The sequence below is a fragment of the Vombatus ursinus genome, unplaced genomic scaffold, assembly GCF_900497805.2.
Source record: "Vombatus ursinus unplaced genomic scaffold, bare-nosed wombat genome assembly UNPS02014822.1, whole genome shotgun sequence".
Lineage (NCBI taxonomy): Eukaryota > Metazoa > Chordata > Mammalia > Diprotodontia > Vombatidae > Vombatus > Vombatus ursinus.
Genome location: NW_020954600.1, coordinates 4863642 through 4882595, shown reverse-complemented (window position 1 = coordinate 4882595; position 18954 = coordinate 4863642).

Below are 18954 nucleotides of genomic sequence, written 5' to 3'. Positions count from 1 at the left end.
ACTTACCTTCTCACTTTCTTCTAGAAGGGCACAACAGGGGCCAGGAGCAGCTAAAGTAGATCAGGGCCACACAAGGGATCCTTGGAACTTTGGGGGGGAAATTTCTCCCCAGAACTTTGGGTTTTCTTTATATACTTCTCCCGCTCCTCAGAGGTACTTACATCCACTTTTGCATCCAGAAAGGAGGTACCAAAGAATGAGGAAATGCACATGCTCATCCAGAGATGTCCTCATGACTTCGGATTAAACCCCTTCTGCCACATGAGAGGTCATTTATTTAGACTTAAAAGGGATTATAGATGTCATACATTCCAATTACTTTGTCTTATAGATAGGAGGCAGCTTGACATAGTAAATAGGGCAGAATGACACAGTAAATAGGGCACTGTACTTGGAGTTGGGAAATCTTGGGTTCAGATCCTGCCTCAGGGACTTACTCATTATGTGACCCTAGGCAAATTACTTAAACTTTCTGTGCTTTAGTCTTCTTATCTATAAAATGAGGGCATCAGACATGACAGTTTCTAAGGTTTCTTCCAGCCCTGAATTTATGATCCTATGAAAGTGAGTCCCAGAAAATGTTTGGCCAGTGTCACCCAGGTAAACTGTGGTACACCTGGAATTCAAACTGAGTTGCTCTGATTTCAAATCCATCAGCTTTTCTACCACTACACCCCTTTGTTAAAGGTGATGACATCAACTAATTGACTGTTACAAGATGAATAGAGCTTAGCCAAGTCAGTAGAAACTAGGGATGAAGGGGAAGTCACTGAGAAAGTCCATTCTCTCCCCCAACATCCAGGGATGAAAGGTAACTGTGAACGGATCTCACATGAAGATGGCCCCCATAGTGCACCCTGTCCTCCCAGGGCACAGAGAAATCTGGCCTTGAGCTACGAACCCAAATTCCAGCCATCTAGCCCAGCTCTTTCATATGTATCAAAGGCTATTCTCCCAGTGGTATAAAAAGTCATTGTGTGAGTGTGTGTGCCAGTCAGTTACCCTTTAGATGCCAACAGTGAGAGGTAGAAGGTGACCTGCTCACTCCTTAATGCCTATTTTGTTTGTCTGAAAGACAGATTACTTTTCCCTAGTGGGGCTGTGATTAAAATGGACCCAAAAGAAACACCAGCTGTTTTGGATGCAGAGTAACTGGCTACTCTTTAACAAGGGAGCGGTGGGAGTCCCACTGCCCAGATTTGCCTGGCATCTGAAAAAACACTCCCACCAAAAATGCACTTCCTAGAGAAGCAAACAGAGTCAAAAGGCAGAATGCCCTCTGCCAGCTCTCAGAGATCTCCATGCTGCAAGAAAAAGATTGGGAGTCAAAAGACCGAGGGGTGAGTCTTGGCCATGCTACCTATTACTTAGCTGTGTGACCTTTGGCTATATCACTGAACCTCACTGGACTTCAGTCTGACACTTGGTAAAATTAAGTGATTGGATGAGTTGATCCTTAAACTCCATGGCTTTAGAATTATAAGAGATGTCAGAAGTCAGCTAGTCCAGCCCTCTTGGTTTTACCAATGAGAAAATTGAGGCAAGCCTAAAGTCCCAGAGGTAGTGAGGACAAGAGTCTCTGAACCCTCATCCACTGGAGAAGGAAATGGCAAACCACTCCAGCATCTTTGCCAAGAAAACCCCAAATGGGGTCACGAAGAGTCAGATGCAACTCAACAACAGAAAGTCAGAGTATTTCACTTGTTCCTGTCCTGATTTTAGGGAAGAAGGGAAGCTTGGCTGCTTGTGCAGCCTCCAGGCCCACTTGAACTTTCCTCCTCTCTCTAAGAGGCACACTGCTCAGGAGATTCCTCCAACTAGAAAACCAGATTTCCCCATTCTCAAGACAGGGGGTTACTTATGAGATAACTTTCGAGGCTGGTGCTGCCTGAGAAATGAACCTTTTCTGGCTAGAAGGCTAGATTCTGGGTTCACACCGCTTAGAAAATGCCCCTCTTCTAACTAGAAAGCAGAGGTTCAGGAACGATCTTGTCTGTGAACTCCACTCAGACCACTTAGCAAGCATATCTGCCCTCCTACAGCAAGGAAGTCATTAACTGTTCCTGATGTGTGGGGGAAGAGAAATCCCCTTTCTCTCTCACCCTCTGTGCAGAAGGGAAAAGAAACCCCAAAATCTTGATGAAGAAGTTGGATCCCAAGCAAGTATCTGTCCTCTTAAGAGTTGGGTTCAATCAAGTCATCTTGAAGGTAGCCTCAGTTACTAAAACCCTGCCCCCTAGGAGATATCACGTGTGCGCGCACGTGTGTGTGTGTGTGTGTGTGTGTGTGTGTGTGTGTGTGTGTGTACACGCGAGCGTGTGCGCTGTCCTCTCATTAACTTAATCAGGAGTTGCCGGTTTTTCTCTTAACGAGATGCCAGTGAGCACTTCCACATTCTCTAATGCAGAAGAGTATACACCATCAGTGGTTCCAAATAAAGCTCACTTTCTGTATGCTCATCACATTGATCAGCCAAATTCACTCCCATCAAAATCCAATCTCCCCCTTCCCCCATATAGGCAGATTTGGCCCTTTTTAAATGTACTCCATCCCCAATCAGGAACTTGTCCTTCCAATATTTTCAGCCATTGTCCAGAACACCAAAGCCCATCCTCAAGCAACAGATCCTTGCCTTCGGTGCATGGGAGTAATCACACACACACACACACACACACACACACACCACCACCACCACCACCACCACCACCACCACCACCAGCAGCAGCAGCAGCAGCCTTCAAATTCTTGCCCGATATTTCATAATCTGTAGTGGTGCTTTCCATATTCTTCCGACAGTATCATTTTTACCCACATGAGTGACTAAGATCAGAAGTGGTCAATAGTCATCTGGTTTGACGGGTTTTAGGAAGGTTTTGGTTATTTGCCCCAGGAATACAGTAAATCTTTCTGTTGTTATCAGGTTGACAAATATCTACCCCCTCAGCAAGGAGTCACCAACTTGTCTTTTCTCCCTCTGGCCCCTACTAGATGAGCTGTCCGTTAAGAGCACCTGTGGATCTGTATCATCAGAATGCCTTGGAATTTAAGCTTCTGGTTCATCCTCACAGGTTCCCAGCTACCTATTCTGAGATTTGCAACTGTTGCTCATCTTCCTTTCCTTCTCCTCTAGGTCACTTTTTTTCCTACTCTCCAAATTCCTGATACATGTAAGGATCTTACTCTTCCAATTCAGATCTTATTTCTTCTTGGTTTTCTCAATAAAGCCCTTCCGTCTTTAAGGCAAGACTTTATCATCCCTGATAATTTGGAGAATGAAGAGATAGTTCTTTGCCATCTCTTCCAGGTGGGAGACCAGCCTGTACTTTAAGCATAGATGACAATTATTCATTATCTAGGAAATGTCACAGATGAAAGAGAATGGGAAAGTATTAAGTCCTTACTATATACCAGGTACTAAATGAAGAGCTGGAGACACAAATACAGGCAAGAAAAACACTTTTTACCCTCAAGGATCTTATATTCTAATAAAGGAAGAAAACACAGAGGGGAGTGATGGCCAGGAAGGAGTATTTTGGTAGTGTTGATTTGATTATGGTTCTCAGAACTAATGTAGGAAAGAGGAAAGTCATGAGCAGGGAGGGTACATGTTGGGTACATGGCATAAAGATGACCAGGGAGTGCATGGTGGTTCTTTGTTCAAGCTACATATGGTCAATGTTCACCAATCGCAAGTGCAGGGTCAGAGTAATGTGCATGGAGATGGCCAGGGATGATGATGATGATGATGATGATGATGATGATGATGATGATGACAATCAGATTGTGAGCACAGGTACAAAATGTGAAAACAATTGAAGAGGTGTTTTTCTGATCCTGGCTCCTAAGGCTCCCAGGGAATGACATATCATTGTTACAATATCAGTTAGATCTGAACCAGGTTGGGGAAAGGATGAAGGATAGTTTGTTTTTTTTTTTTAATGGAGGAGGAGCTGCACCTTGATTGATTGGTTAAGAATGGCCCCCACACTGAGCTATTAGGTTAAAAAGGAAAGGGCATGGAGGGGCACCCCAGGAGGACAAAGTGGCCCTGATCCCATTGGTTCTTGATTTGTCTGTCTAAAAGCGGCCATTTTTTGGGTAAATTTTTTGTTATTTTAAACTTAAATACAAAATGAGAGAAGAAAAAAAATTGCCATGTACACAGCAGAATATAAGAAAGGATTCAATATAAAATAATAAATTTCCATTTCAAGAAAGCCTATGTAATTAAATACTCCACACTGTTTTTAAAGCTGCCCAGATTTTCTTTGCTTCCTTATAGGTTTTCTTTTGTTCTCTGCTGTGCACTTTTTGCTTTATTTTTTCCCCTCCCTCCTCCTACCCCACCTTAAAAATGTCTACAATTAAGCTCAGATATACATACATATACACAGATATCTATAAACATACACATATATACTCATACACATATATGTAAGAACATACTATGTTTATTTCCACCTGTCATCTTTTTTCTCTGAAGGTGCATTTTCTATCTCAATAGTATTTTATTTTTTTCCAATTACATGTAAAGATAGCTTTCAACATTCATTTTCATAAGATTTTGAGCTCCAAACTTTTCTCTCTTCTTCCCTTCCCTCCCCCCTCTCCAAGACAGTAAGCAATCTGATATAGGTTATACGTGTAAAATCATGTTAAACATATTTCCTCATTAGTCATGTTGTGAAAGAAGAATCATAACAAAAGGGGAAAACCACAAGAAAGGGAAAAAAATGAAAATGCTATGTTTCAATCTGCATTCAGACTCCATAGTTCTTTCTCTGGATGTAGTTAGCATTTTCCATCACAAGTCTTTTGGAATTGTCTTGGATCATTGTATTGCCGAGAAGAGCTAAGTCTATCATAGCTGATCATTGCACAGTGTGCAATGTGTACAGTGTTCTCCTGATTCTGCTTACCGCACTCAGCAACAGTTCATATAAGTCTTGGTGGATAGCATTTTCCTTCACAAGTCCAAGTCTTTCCATGTTTTTCTAAATCAATCAGCTTGTTATTTCCTGCACCACAGCAATATTCCAACCCAATCACATCCTATCTGAGAGATTGTCTATGGAAGTTTTCCCTCAACTTTATGCATCCCTTTTATTCTTGACTGCATAGGTTTTATTTATACAAGAAAATTTTAATTTAAAGTAACCAAAATTATCCATTTTACACTTTAATAATACTCTCAAATTATAATATAGTTTATGGTCTGATACTGCTGAATCTGCTTCCTTTATATTTTTTTTACCCTGGTTTCTTTGAAGTTCCTGACCTTTTGTTCTTCCAAATGAATTTTGTTATTATTTTTTCTAACTCAGTAACATAATTTTTTAATATTTTAATTGAGGTGGCATTAAATAAATGGATTCATTAGGTAAAATTGTCATTTTCTAGTGTATTGGCTTTACCTACCCATGAACAATAAATATTACTTCAATTATTTAGATCTGACTTTATTTGTATAAAAAGTGTTTTATTTTTATGTTAATATAGTTCCTCTGTCTGTTTTGGCAGGCAACTCTCAGGTATTTTATACTGTCTAGTTATTTTAAATGGTAATATTGCTGACACATAGTGTAGTTTCTCTATTTTTCTCTTTTGATGAAATCTATTTTAGCTTTAACTTTGTCTGAGATCACGATTACTACCTCTGCTTTTTTTTTTACATAATAAATTCTACTCCTGCTCTTTATTTTATTTTTGTATCTCTCATTTTTATCAGGTTTCCTGAAAGCAACATATTGTTGAATTCAAATTTTTAATCTGCTATCCACTTCTGTTTTATGGGTAAATTCATCCCATTCACATTCTAAGCTATAATTAGTTGTTGTGTATTTTCCTCTTTCCTATTTTTCCTCATTATCCTTCTCACCCTATTTACCCTATCCCTCCTCACTCATCTTGCCCTCCTATTCCTTAACCTACCTGTTTTTGTCACAAATACTTGAAAGTCTTTCAATTAGTTAAATGTCCACTTTTTTCCATTCAGGATTATACTTAACTTTTCTGGGTAAGTTAACCTTGGTCATAACCCCAGTTCTTTTGTGCTCCAAAATATAGTATAGAAGGACCTATGGTCCTTCAACCTAGTAGCTGCTAGGACTTGTGTAATCCTTATTGTAGTTCCATGATATTTAAATTGTTTTTCTTGTTGCTTCCACTATTTTCTCCTTAATCAGGTGGCTTTGAAACTTGGCTAGGACATTCCTGTAAGTTTTCCTCTTGGGATCTCTTTCCAGTGGTGATCAGTGGATTTTTTTTCTATTTCTGTTTTGCCTTCTTGTTCTAGAACTTCAGGGCAATTTTCCTTGATCATTTCTTGTAATATTATATCAATATTCTTTTTTAATCACAATTTTCAGGTAATCCAACTATTCCTATATTATTTCTTCTCAATTTGTTCTCTAGATCCATTGTTTTTCTGGTGAGATATTTTACATTTTCTTCTATTTTTTTCATTCTTTTGATTTTGTCTTATTACCTCTTGGCATTTTAAAACATCGTTAGCTTCCCTTTGCCCAATTCTAGTTTTCAAGAAATTATTTTCTTCCTTAAGTTTTTGATTCTCTATTTCAAGTTGGTTGACTTTCTTCTCATAATTTTCTTGATTTTCTCTTATTTTTTTTCTGATGCTTCCTAGATCTCTCTTATTTGATTTTTAAAGTCCTTTTTAGGTTTTTCCAAGAACTCTTTTTGTGTGTGGGGCTATTTGATGTTTCTCATTGAAAAGGAAGTGGCTTCTTCAACTCTATTATCTTCTTCTGAATATGAACCCAGATCTTCTCTATCCTCATGGTAACTGTCCATGGTAGCGTTCTTTCTCCTTTGCTCATTCATTTTTATTTATTTATTTTTGTTTTATTTTGTTTTTAGCAACTATTAGTGTAATCAAGTTCTAGTCCCGAGGTATGGGGAATGATGCCCGAAGCTTCAGGTCCTTCTCACTATTATTTTCTGAGGTCTGTCCCAGGGCTCAACCTTGGACTCTCCTTTCCATTCCTAAGCCGTGACTGGGTTCCCCAGACGTGCTGTCTGGCAAATGATCTTGCTCCCTGTAGTCACTCAGGTGGCTGCAAACTACAGCTGTCCTCCATGCCCTGGAACTGATACCAGTGGCTCTGCTCCCCAGCAAGTGCCCACAACCAGCAGGATCCCCACTCATCTGTTACTGCGCTCACCAGGTATGTGCTAGCTCCTTCTCCCCTACAGCAACAGCCCAGCCCAGGAAGCCTGGTCAACACACCTGTACTTGGGGTTCCTCAACAGTGGAAGGTCCTTCAATCTTCTCCTCCTTAGTGGTCCTACCCTGATGCTATCTGTGAGATAAAAGTTTGTAAGACTAAGGCTGCCTCCAACCCCAGCTGCCCCCAAGGCTTGCTGTTGGTTGATTCAACAGAATCAGCCTGGAGGTGATAGCTCTTCATTCAGAGGTTGGGTCTTTCCTTCAGGTCTTCTCAAGTTGTCTTGGTTCTTGCAGCCTCGAGGCCATATGTGGTCCTCTAGGTCCTCAAGTGTGGCCCTTTGACAAAATCTGGATTCTTAGGAGGACTGATTTACCCTAACTTTTGTTTATGTCTGCTGCTCTACCTTCCTCCCGAGGCGATGTTCTGTCTTTTTTGGTGGAGGAAGCTTGGAGAGCCAAAAATTTTCTGACCTACTCCGCCATCTTCCCAGAATCTCACAAGTGGCCATTTTAGTTCTGTCTCTGAGAGGAATTCCTCGTCTGTCATCTTGTTTTTCCAAAAATGTGTTTTTAAAGGCTCCTGAAAGCAGGAATGACTGGTTTCTTTTACCCTGCTGCTCAGAGGCATGTTCCCCAGTGGTATCCTCCAGACATTATCCTTGGGAGTCTGGAATGGCCCTTGGACCAAAGTCCTTTGGGTCAGAAACGTTAGCCTCTTTGGACAGGGCCTAAGACTGGCCCACTTTAGAGCTGAATTTCAGCTTTTGTGGCTTTCTAGGTGTAAAATCTAAAGGCCAAGTCCCCAGTAAGATGGACCCTGCCCACTCTAGAGGGGAACGAGCCAGACACTCCCACCTTGGTCTCTTGTAGATCATTCCTATAAGTTGTGGGTATATGGTTTGTCCTTCGTTCTTGAAGAGGACCATGACATCAGGGAGATGGTGACATGACTTGCATTTGACTTTGATTTGAGTGATGGAGGGCTGTGCAAGGTCATCAGCCTCACTTTCTCCTCCAGAGCCATCTGGATCCGGTTGCCAGATACCGATCATGACAACTGGGGACCGTCCAGGATGCAGTGGGAGACCTTGGCCCTTTTAAGCTAAGGTCTTTCCAGGTTCTCACTTTGAGTGAGGCAATGGCCATTCAGTGAATAGGCCTCTTGAAGAAGTGAGTCAAGGGATGGTCCCTTTAATAAAAAAAAAAAAAATCAAACTGGGAGGGGAAGACCCTCAGGATTGGAAATTCTCAAAGGACCCCAGTTCTCCCCAGGAAGGATCCAGCTCAGGTTCCCTGGAAAACAGGAGCCAAAGGCATGCCTGACTTAAACCATCATTCAAAAGTCTTTCATGGCTGTGACTTCTATACAGACATAGCCATTGGGGAGGAAAAAGCAGTGAGTGAGGACTACCAGGCATGGCTAAGGAAAAGCAATTTTGCTCTGGGGCTCCCTCTACTGGCTTTTGTTAGAAATTCCAAATTCGTTTTCCCTGCAGAAGATAGTCCCTACATTTCCCATCAATCTGGTCTTCTGCCCTCCACCCTTGGGACTAGCAGTGTCAGACTCAAATAGAAATGATCCCTGCAGGTTGAACATTGATTTAGAAAACCACAAATTAACAGTATCTTTGTTGTGTTGTATTTTTACTTATTTTGTTCAATATTCCTCAATTACATTTTAATCTGGTTCAGGTTGCATGTACTCTGGAGTTCTGCTGTGAATTTCACCCCTCTGCTCAGGACTTTGGTTGGAAGATCTTTTTTGCATATTGTTTCTCTTACAACAGTTGCAAAGAAGATTGATTAATGGAATTGAGTAGACCTCAAGAGTAATTTCATTTAGTGTCAAGTCCAGACCTGTAGTTTTGTCAAAGTAGAGAAATCCGGTTGATGAAGCTCCTACCCATATAGCTCAAAAATTCAAAAGATGCCCATGATATTGAAAAGTGAAGTGACTTCACTGAAGCATCTTTCCATGATTACAGCCAATAAATAGGTCTCAAAGACATGTCTAGAGCTTGGATCCTTCTGATACCAAGGACAGACCTCTACGCACTGAGTCACACAGCCTCATCCTATTGCTTATCAGAATTCCGACCCTTTTTGTTGTTAATGTTGGTTTCTCTTTAGGGGCCAGTGTAAATGGAGCTAGTGAGATGTGGGCAAGCTCTTAGTGCCCCAGCTTCTATTCAGCTCAGGCACAGTTGCAGTCACTTCCCCTTATGGCTAGCATCTTCAGAGAGAAGTAACCTCCCTCCATCCCTGACCTGTGAAGACCTCCAGGACAGCCTAATGGGAGAAAAGAAGGATTGGTCATGGAGTGGGGCTGGCTTCATTGAAGCCCAGGGGATTGTCCTACCCAGTATAGCAGAGGACTTGGGTCTTATTTTCTCTTGCAAATTCAGCAATGATTGACCAAAGGGCAAAGACAACCATCTATATGCCAGTTCGGGACAGATGTGATGTCCATGAGAAGTAATAAATAAGAGAAAGATTGCCACATTATATGGGCATAGAACTTTTCCCTTTTTCTTCACCTTTCAGTGATTTAGAAAACATTTATTAAGCACCCACTAGGTGCTGGGGATACATAGGCAAAAATAAAAACAGCCCCTGCTCTCACGGAGATTACCTTAACTGTCTTTCACAAGTGTTTTCTTATTTTATCCTGTGAGGGAGGTCAGAACTGATTTTACAGGTAGCAAATCGGAATAGTTGAGTGACTAGCTAGGAGTTTTCATTGGAGTTTAGTGACAGAGCTGATTAATACAACTCCCAGCTTGGGTTCTTGAGAGAGAATTTGTCCATGTTTCATGCTCTGCTGTGTTGGTTTGAAATGAGGTGTAGGCTAGTTGAGGGTGTTTGCTGGGGGGACAATCCTGTTACCTCCTATACAGAGCCTCCAAAACTGGGAGCTTCCTTGTTTTTAGGGTTACCCTACAGAAAAGGAGAAGAGGGTGTTTGGTTCAATTTGCCCATAACTAGTAGGAATCAGAGAATATACAAGTATTTCCTTTGCCCATGATGGACTCACCCCAGTGGATATTCTAGTGTTGAATCAAGCCATATGATCTTTCCAAGACATTAGTTTATCCTACTCCACAGGGTGACTGTTTAAGCAAGGGAGAATATCAAAGCCCTTGTTAATTAGCCCAATGGACAGCTACAAGACACTGGTAAGTAATGTGGTTCCCATTCCTTCTTTGGTTCATTATCATACTAACCTTAGCTGTTTGCCTAAAGGTGCCCAGTGGAAGAATTTTAGCAGCTAGAGTAAAACCCAACTAGCTTGGCCTCCGCTTCCTACTTTAAACCACTGTTTGTTCCCCTTTTTCCCTTTGTTGGGTAGAAATTTTTTATTGGACCTGTGCACTAATGGTGAGGAAATTCTACTAATACTGAGGGTTACCTGTACCTTCTACAGTCTTAAATAGTTGCTTGAGGCATTGAGAGGTTAAGTCCCGAGTCCCAAATCCTGTATGTGATAGAGCTGGGACTTGAGTCCAAGGTCTTCTTGACTCTGAGACCAGCAGCTCTATCTGATACTCTACCACTGTGACATCATAATGAAATCTTGACCTTGGTTCTAGTGAATGGTTTTGCTGAAAACTGCACCTACCTAGCACAAAGTCATGCACATAGTAGGTGCTCAGTAACTGCTGAATCAAACTGAACAGTTCTCTGGTGTGAGAACAGCTACCTCAAATAGAATATTTCATAAGGGAGTAATGATAGCTAACACTTCAATAGTGAGTTATGCGAACTGCTTTATGTGTATTATCATTTGATCTTTGCAACAACCTTATGAGGCAGGTGTGATTATTATTCTCATTTTTCAAATGAGGAAACTGAGGCTAAAAGGCTTAGAATATAAGCTCTTTGAAAGTAGGTATTATTTCATTCTTTATACTCAAATCCTCAGCATGGCCTACAGTGACTGGCAGTAGTAGGCAATTAATAAACGTTGATTGACTAAGTGACTTGCCCATGGAGCCAGAAAGTGTCTGAGGCAGTATTTCAATTATATCTTTCTGACTCCAAGTGCAGCACCCATTACAACATGCTGTCCCATTAAATGCCTCTCCAAAAAAATGGCTGCAGTAGAACAATTGTCCGTGAGCTGAGTGCTTTTTCTTAGATGCTTCTAACTGAAGCTGTTATTTCTAGATTAACAGGTTAGCTCCAGAGAGCATTCAGATGGATGAGAGGCAGTCTCAGAGTGAGGAAGGTCTGGGTTCAAACTCTGCCTCGGCCCATGCTGGCTATGTGACTGCACAATTCATTTATCTTTTCAATACTCCAAGCAACTCTCTTAAGACTATAAATTGCAAAGCATGTGTTGCTTTTCATTGTTGGGGGGGGGGTCTCCTCCCTAGTAGCTCCTAACACTCATGAAGTTACAGGTCCAGGCAAAAACCTAAATATTAGTTCTGAGGAACCTGCTTTTCCAAAAGTCTGACTTCTGAATAGGCAGCCATCTATCTCATACCTACCATTTTGGTGTGACTTGGTACCTGGCCACCCACCAGTAAAGGTTGCCTACCATTAAACCTATTTCTTACCCAGCCCAAATGTTTGTGGAGTGATACTACAAAAACCTGTGATCAACTCCCCGATTTCTGGAGGGGGAGTGATTAAAGCCACAGTTTCCAAGGAGCTATGAGTGACAAAATGTGTGTACCCCAATTGTGTGGATTGCTGACCCCTTGTCCCTTTCATTCTTGCCTGTTGTAGGAGCACCAAGGACCAAGAGGAGACCAGATGAGTTTTCAAAGCAGCCCTCACACCCCCAGGAAAAGTTTATCCTTTGCCTGGCACTCTCTGCAATGTCGCTGCTCACCCTCATTTCACTCTTTTCCCTTCTTCTCATTCCTGTCCCACATTCCACCTCCATTGGGCACCAGTTAGTGTCTTCCACAGGCTATCCAGCTTTCAGGTTGAGTCTTAGTTTCTGTGTAGGAAGTACTAGCTTGAGTTAAACCCAAATGAATAAACTGTCTTACCTGCCATCTGGAACTCAGCCCATCCTTAAAGCTTATTAGACAGCTGTACATTGGGCTGGAAGACCCAGGCAAAAACAGCTTTGCCACTACCCCTCCTTTGTCCAAGAGAGAGATGACAGCTTGTTAAACAAAGAGATCTCTCTCTCACTGATGTGACCTAAGGCTTCTGGTTTATGATGTACCCCCCAACCAAATGGGAAACCCAAAAATCACAATCCCAGTCAGAGAGAGTGAGTGAGCTCACTTGCTACTGATTAGGGCTGGGGAAGAGGAAAATAGAAAAATCATCAGAAGTTGGTACACTCTCTTATTGAGAGGGTGGGATCACAATACAATTTGTGATCTAGATTTTTCAAAATCTCTTTTTTTTTCAGTTAAATGTACAGTTTTCATTTATGCCAAATTATAGTAGGTTTGCTCTAGACCTTTAAAACATTTGATGCACAAAACTCTTTCTTTCTTGAAGCCCAGAAATGAGGAAGGTTTACCCAAGCAAGTACCTCTTTGTCCTAGGGTAGGGTTAGGAACAAAGAGAGTATTGCTGAGACCTAGGAGCTCCAGGTTGATTGGGAGCTATTATCTCAAAGTGCCCAGTAGTATCTTTCTCCTGGTCAGCAACTTGGGAAGGTCTGGTCTGGTCTGGCCCTATGTCAACATAAATAAGAATGACTCTAGGAAGGGGAGAGAAAATAAGCATTTACACTAAAACCAAGGGAATTCATTAGGCCAGAGACCATGATCTAGGATTCCTGGAGCTCCATTTAACTAGATCAGACCTTTAGGTCTAGTCTAGTAAGACTCTTTTGATATCATCTTGTTCTTTGCCCCATTCCCAAAGTCGGCCACTACAGTGAGTTTGACTCTGAATTTCTATCTTACCCAGATATTTTCTGTCCTCTGTTATTCTTCCTTTCTTCATTAATCCTTTTTTAAAAATTTCCAAAGTAAAGTTAGAATTGCTTAAATGTGCCAAATTTTTAGCCATGTGAGCTGCTGAAACATTATTCTCATAATTATATCCAGTTTGAAACTTTAAGTTAGCCCTGCAAATAACTGCCAGCTGAGTCTTGTGCATAGGACTTGCAGATAAATGCAGAAACTATTGACCAGCCCAGAATATACATATTCATTCCACTGTTTCTCCATGATACTTAACCTGTATTATCAGACTGGGAATAAAATAAATTCTTTCCCTGTCTGGCCCACCAAATGGTTGCTGGTGCTCCCTTCATGGGTCTGTGACTTCTTGCCCAAATGCAGCTTTCATTCTAAACTGGAGACTCGCTCCTAAGGAAAAAATCAGCCTCATAAGAGCGCCTCAAACTTTGCAACCTAGTGCACAAATTTTTCACTGAAAGGTCAGCAGGTGAGAGTTGTACATGTCATGTTAACCACCCCATCATTGCTTTTCTTCTCCAGCTGACTTCTGAGAAGCCCTCAAATGGTAAGGACGCCTGTTTAATCCTTTCTATTTAAGCTGTGAATCCTTCATGCATTATGTTTGTCTTTACCATCATTCCCTTGATAAACTCAACACTTGATAAAGTCAACAGGGATTCTAACCCCACCCCTTCTCCCCCCCCCCCCACGTCCCAGTCTCATGGCTTGCTCTAGCTTTCCTAGTTTGGCTTGGAACCACTTCATAGAATAACAGATGATAGAGTAAGGGTGGAAGGTACCTTTAAGGATCATCTGGTCTAGCCTAATTTTGCAGGCAAGGAAACTGAGGTCCAGGAAGGTTAGATGACTAGCCTAAGATGACATAGTATGTGGCAGAGGCAAGATTTTAACCCCTGTCTTCTAACCTAAATCAAACACTATTCCTATTGGATAATTACTAGCCTACAGGCACCATGATGATTTTTTTCATGACTCTTTAATCCAAAATTCCTTGATAGGACATCAGACAGAGCAGGAAGATTCGTCATCTGATATTTCAGGAGACAACTCCCAGTTATTCACTGGGACCTGGAAAGAAGGACAAGATACTGACAATAGCTTGGTCCTTAGCTCTGGAGACATTCTGAGATAGCACCTCAATGATTATCCGTGGGGATAGGTGCACCTTCATATTCCCTTTCAGAGATCATCAGCTGATTTACAGTTGCCTGAAGGTGGACAAAGGTTAGAAACAAAATAGAGAGGAAGAGTTTCAAGTACTTCTATTTTGCACCTGAATGACCTGAAGAAATATCATATCCACATTTCCAAAGGTCCAGGACCTTGTTCTAACAAGTATCTCATCCAGCTCTCCTAAAACTGACTATACTTTAATATGAGTGAGGGGTGGGGGGAGTTGTATTCAGTAGGGAAAAGGAAATCTTTGTCCTGTTTCTGTTTGAGGTACTCTAGGGCAGAACTTCTTAAACTTTTTCCACTCTCAGCCCCTTCAGTGCTTCTTAAACTGTGGGTTGCAATGTAGGCCACATCTTACCAATGTGTAAATGGCACTATGTCTAAAATCTTAGTGGTCCTAGAGATAATTACCCATTGGAAATTTTAGGAAGATAGTCAACATGAAAGAGCATTTTCAGCACCACCAGAGGTGTAGTTCAGTTGCCCAGATGTTGACTCAATATTGCTTATTCATTAACCAGTGAAAAACACAGGTGATGCAAAGAAGTAGAAGTAACACTCAACTCACTGCATTCCAAAGCTGGTCAGGTTCCATCCAAATTTCTAGAGTCTAGGGTCAGCCTGGTCTAACCAGGATCCCACCAGAAAAGAAAGGAGAAAGACATTTTCTCATAGTCAGTGGCTCTGGGAGGTCTAGCCTGGTCCTTTATTACCATCAGATGGAAAGAGACCTGAGGAATTAGATCAGTCCTGCAGCTTGGGTCAGTTTGGAAGAACCATAATGTCCCTGATGAAATCACACTCCTGAACCCAGTTACCTTGATTCCTGACGAGGAACTTAGAGCTCATCTGGTGGTCTTAGGGACAAGGGATTTTATAGAATTAGGTTAAACCTTGTTGCCAAAGGCAAATAACTTGAAGCAGAATCAGGCTAGGTCATAGCCAAAAAGGAAGTGGCCCCAGGTAACCTGAGGCAAAGCCAGAAGTGAACTGGCTGCCACACTCCCTGAACCTAGGCTTCCTAGAGACACTTCCACTAGTTAAACAAACAAACAGAACTCGGGGATGGCCTCTTTTCTCCTTCAGGTATAGTACTTTACCTGCAGGCAAAAGAGCTTCCCTTTCATTTGGGGGAGAGGAAGGAGAGCCAGACAAAACATCTCTTGACTTCACAGTCTCCTACATGGAAAGGAGGTTCAGGTTTTTCCAAACAATGAGGGACAATAATCCATCCCACCAAGCCCTCCTGGGGAACATTAGAGGAAACAAATCTTCTTCCGGCTCAAGATGCCTAGGGAAGGGCTGGTAGCTCACAAAATGGTTTCCATCCTGGATACCTTCCAGGGCTATTACTTCTCCTAGCCCAGCCCTGGGGCAATATAGGCCGGGTTGGGTAGGTCAGCCCTGAACAGGAAGTGGTAGAATGGCTTGGAAAGGACCAAGATTATCTGGTCCACTAGACTGAAATCTGGGTAGAGGGTGAAGTGCTGAAGATGACCTGACAATCATAAAGAGATTTCCCATTCTGCCAAGAAGAAAACTACAAGTTGGTTCCTGAAACCTGAAGTCTGTGCCCCTTCTATTGGACCTCATCCATTAGTTTAAGCCAGACAGGAAAAAGAGAGGAAGGGGCTCCTGGAGATGAGAAAGGCTAGGCCTCAAGGTTCATTTGTCATCTACTTTGGATTCTGCTTGAAACCCTAGACAGTGAATCTCAGCATATTTCTTCCAAAGATCTCCTGTGGACCAGAATTTTCAGTTAAGATCAAAGGATGGCTTTGGACTTCCTCAGTGTTACAGGTTGTTGTTCAGTTGTGTCCAACTCTGTGACCCCATTTGGGTTTTTCTTGGCAAAGATAATGAGAGTAGTTTACCATTTCCTTCTCCAGCTTGTTTTACAGAAGAGGAAACTGAGGCAAACAGGGTTAAGGGACTTACCCAGGGTCACACAGCTAATAAGTGTCTGAGGCCAGATTTGAACTCAGAAAGATGAGTCTTCCTGACTGCAGGCTCAGTGCTCTATCCATTGCACTACTTAGCTGTCCAAGAATATTTACAGATTAGGGGACCTCAGTCCCCAACAGGTCCCTGAGTAAATTTGCCTTGCTATTTGAATATGGTACAATCTAGTTGGTTGACTTGATCATATAGGGTATTTCATTGTCTAGAAAAATAATTATTCATATTCTTTATTCTGTTTCCTGTATGAGGATGCCTGGGTATAGATTACATTTACATGCATATACATGAACCCCCATCTATTACAAAAAAGTCACATACATACACTGTGCCTTTAAGTTTATGCTTTGCCCGATATTTCCATTAATCCAAGAAGACTTCATTGAAACTCTGTGAATGTGGTATGTTCTCCAGTCTGTCCAGGCACATCTGCTGACTCCATGTGAAATCCATCCTCAGTGCAAGTGCTAATGGCCACCTTCCTCTCATTAATATTTCTCCCCACTGCAAGAATTTCCACTGCAGCAAAAGCATGCACAAGTGCGTGCACACACACAGACACACACACACAGACACACACACAGACACAGGCAGACAGGCACACACACAGACAGACACACACACACAGACAGACACACACACACAGACACACGCAGACACACACACAAATGGGACTAAAAATAAAGAGAACTGCAGACAGGCCACTTTATCCTAACTTCAGTGTGGTTGTCCACTTTCTGTCTTCAAAAACATGGTGAAACATAGTGGCCAAATTTGGAGCAGAGAAGAGGACTTTAAAAACAAGTATCTATCTTTCTCAAAACCAAGGAGGAACTAGATTGGAGTGGGGTGGGGAAGACTGGGGAACAGGGTGGGTCAGAGAGTTCCAAGGAGTATAGAGTTTTGAGGATCTGGAATCTACTCCAGCCAAATTCTGCTGGGCTCCCCAAACTCTAGTGTGACTTCATTGAATGCAGTTTATTGGCATCAAGGAAAATCATTGCTTGAGAAATAAGTTCGTAACAAAACTGAACTGATAAAGGTAAAGAAACAGAGCCAATTGAAAATAATATTGGCTTCTGTTTATTCCAGAATTGTGTACCTTCTGAGGCCAGATGGAAGTTCAGGTGACTGGGAGAGGTGTGGTGTGTGTGTGTGTGTGTGTGTGTGTGTGTGTGTGTGTTGTGTGGGTGGGTGGGTGTGAGCATATGTTAGCTTGCACTTCCCTTGTATAGTGTCTGTATATCTGATTTCATCTTAATCTTCCTGTCTGGAAAGACTATTTCCACCTCCATTAATCAATAAATTTTTTTGTCTTGAGGTGTGTGCTATGTTTCACTGTGGAAACCCCATGATTCTTTTATTATTAAATTAAAAAAATTAGCCCCAAGCCTTGTCACGATAAACATACAAGAACCTCCACTCAGATTGATTTAAAAATAGCAGTAATCCAATGAGCTTGCGTTTCAGAGGGGGCTATTTTAAGGAGGAAAAGAAATATTCCCTGGCCTTTGAGAAAGAAAAAGGGAGAGGGAGAACAGTTCACTTGCCTTGAAAAGTGCTGATAATTTCACCAGAATCTATAGATTATATCTTTATTGGCTTTCTCCCCTCCCTATACCTATCAACAAAAGTTGTTTGCTCATAATAACACCCCCCCCCAAGTATTTATAGAAGTGTGTTTTACTATAAGGCAATAATGTGAGAAAAAAGCACACCACAGTAACCCTCCATTCTCCTGGGCTCTCCAAAGTAAAAGTTGGGTCTTTGGATCAGATTCATCACACACACACACACACACACAGATCTCAAGTTCCCCACTGGTATTTGTGTCCAGTGAAATCAGAGCCTTAGGGTTCCAGAATGAACATTGTCCCTTGGGATGACAGATTTGGCTTATAGATAGAAAGCTTTGGTGCAGCCCTGCCTATCCACTGTGTGTGTGTTGTGTTGTGTTGTGTTTGATTGCAGGTTTATTTGTTATATGACTGTAGGGGTCTGTCTGTCTGTCTAGAACCTGGATCGTTGCTCTCTGGGAAGCTGTAGCAGGCTTGATTCCGTGGGAGACCAAGCAGGGTGCGTGGGCGAAGGAAATAGAAAGAGAGGGAGGTGAGGGAGGGGGAGAGAGGGAGAGCGAAAGAGCCATAGAATCTGTTATTTGCGTCACTCTAGGAGACGGGACTATTTGCCTGACAAATACACAGAATTAATTCGAGTTTTATCAATATCTGTCTTTGCTACAAACAAGAAGGTGGGAGAAAGAAACTCTACTGATGTCTTTGCCAAGCAGTTTTGCATGGAGTGGTTGAGTGCTTTTGGGGAGGGGGCTGCTCAATTAGACGCCCCTCCCCACGCTGCAGACCATATATTGCAAAAAGGGCTGCCTGTTTCTAGGCAGTTGTCCAGCCCTAATCCTGGGGTTTGCTGCCGCTCTCTCCCGCCTCGCTTAATGTATTCTGCAGAGCACAAAGCTTTCTGGGCAGATGCATCCTCTCTGCTGAATTGGACCCTCTAAAGAGGAGAATCTGCACGTGACGTCAATAGCTGATAACTGACGCAGCCTTGCAAAGGAGACTCAAGGCGGCTTCTATGCAGCGCCTTAATGAGTCTATTTTCTCCAATACCCCAGTAGTGAATTACTAGAACGCAAAACACACACAGAGACACACTTAAAAACATACATTTTCCAGAGGCGCTGTGCTGCAAACACAAAGCGATTTTTACAAA